Below are 2,599 nucleotides of genomic sequence, written 5' to 3'. Positions count from 1 at the left end.
CAAGAAACTATACAAGTAAAGACATATCAAATATTTTCCCTCTTTGTCAAACAGCACTGTTAAACAAAGATGGAAGATATATGGCATCCCCTTACTTTAAAATTTTTTGACATCCAATGCTGCCCGAAATAAAAAAGAATCGTTTTTTAAAATGAAAAGGTCTATGACACCCAAACCAAAGTGGCACTGAGCAAGAGAGAGTGTAGATTAGATATGAGTACACATACATATATTATCTATTGCTCAGTGCCACTTTGGTTTGATAGAACTCTAGATGTATGTGGCCAAAACAGGCAACCACTGGATTGTGATATTTGGGGTTCTTCTATCGATTCACAATCCTCTTCTGCATAGCCTGAATTCATTCCAAATTAACAGAATCTGAAAAAGAGGGAAGAACAACCAAATAATATTGCCATTGCAATTTTTCTTTATCATATAAAATGTTGTTACGCGTTCAAATTTTTTTTATTGGCTTCCTTAATTTTCTCTGAAAGACAATTTCCTCTATTGTCTCTTTGCTATAATTACATAAAATAGTCGACTTTCTTATTTTTTGCAGGGAGCAACTACCCCGAATGCCTCTCTCTAAATACGTGTCTGTTACACTTATCTTATATATCTTTGCCGGATAGAAAACTTAAAATGATATAATTTTCTATTTTCATACATATAAATACAGGAATTATAAGTAAATATTAATAAGTAGATTTGGAAAAAAAATCCTCTTATAAATTATTATTAGATATCAATTAGTTAATATCATGGCATCAAGTAAAAATTATGATATTTTACTTTCACATAAATATCCACAACATAAACAGTGTACTACCAGTACTACCTAGTGCAATAAAAAGATTCAGGGTCAATGTGAAAGTCAAATTAAATAAAAGAGAGATTTTATAATAAAATAGTGTAATCAAAGTAATGTTTCACATACTTTATGTAGTACTAGTGGTACTACTCAATTGTCAATACTCAGTACTTCATATACAGACACATTATAATAAACATACTTGCAAGTCAAACGCAAGTGTCTGTTGACTTAGCACCTCCTTTTTTTTGAAAGTAATATTAATCTTTGTATTAATGAGTATTAATTATTCAGGACTTTCAGATCAACTTAGCTCTGTTAGTCCTAACTTAGATACTCAGCATATCCGAATAACATTTACACTTAGCTAGCTTATTAATATCATATTTTCCTGTATTAACTCTTATCGACATGTATGTAGCTTATTTCTAATTATTGACTCCTTGCGTTGTCATGGTAGGGAGGAAATGAATAATTTTGGCGATAAAGGAGACTGTTATGACTTATTTTCAATTGTTTACTTGTAAGGTATAGTAAATGTCAAATTAAAAATATTGAAAAATACAAAATAATTAAAATAGGGTTTTCTACTATTTTTGAAAAAGTACCTCAAAATGTTGATTTTGCTAATAAAAAGCCACCAAAAATTTATTTCGGAAAAATACACACGCTTTTTTATATAATATCGGTATTATTATACGAAATAACACAAATAAGTTTGACAGATATATTCATAGATATCTGATTAAAATAAATATAAGTGCTTATTATCTATGGATATGGATTATACCCAGCTGTCTACACTGAACTAACTGAAGGTCTATAGCTCATACCGATATGACATCACAGCAGGACTTACCCGCGTTTTAGGTCACGTGATATACAGTTTAAAAATTTCGATTTTTAATTTTCATATTTTAAAAGAAAAATGTGCTTTAATGACTCGAAATCAGAATATTTAAGTATATTTTTACATAAATTTTAAGGTTTTTCAAATTTGATGAACATAGCACGCTTTTAACACAATAATATCAAATTTCTACAAAATAAATAAACATAGTTACTTATTTAAATTGGATAGAAAATATTATTAAATTTTTAATGTAAACCGTATTTACAAACCATAGAATTATATGTCCATCCATACAATTATATTAATAAAATAGTGTGTGTATCTGTTACCATGGAAAACGCCACCAAGAATAAATTGGACGCACACTACAATTCTTAACATGTGTTTCAATTTGTCAAGAATGGGAAAAAGTTCACACAACTATATTACAGTTAATATTAAACAATCATGACTAAATGAATAAATGAGTTTATTCACATGAATCATGAAAACATGATTATTTAATTGGACTATACAATGTCGAATTAAACTGTTTTTTTGTGAATACCGTATATCTTTCTCTGTTATCATCAATAATTTCTCTAATCATGCATTTCATTTTAGAGTGTTCCATAGTAAAACGGTAACTATCGCTTTTAAGAGTAGAATGTTAGTGTAGTTTGTTCTTTTTGTCTCAGTGTAATATAAAGAACGTAAGTAGGAAATCATAATGCTTTTCTAAGAAACGATCTTTTACTATTTACACTAAGTGTAAATAGTGTATACACCCGGGTACAAAAAGAATATCAGCAGTGGTAATACTATGAACTAACTAGCGACGAATGTTCTGTAGGCTTATCAGTTTTTATTATTGATAATAACATAAATTTTTTTAACTTTAATAAAACTATCATTAAAATACATTTGGAGTTCAGTTTGTATTTAAAATTTGA

This window comes from Chrysoperla carnea, chromosome 2, assembly GCF_905475395.1.
Source record: "Chrysoperla carnea chromosome 2, inChrCarn1.1, whole genome shotgun sequence".
Lineage (NCBI taxonomy): Eukaryota > Metazoa > Arthropoda > Insecta > Neuroptera > Chrysopidae > Chrysoperla > Chrysoperla carnea.
Note: the sequence above shows the minus strand (reverse complement) of the source record.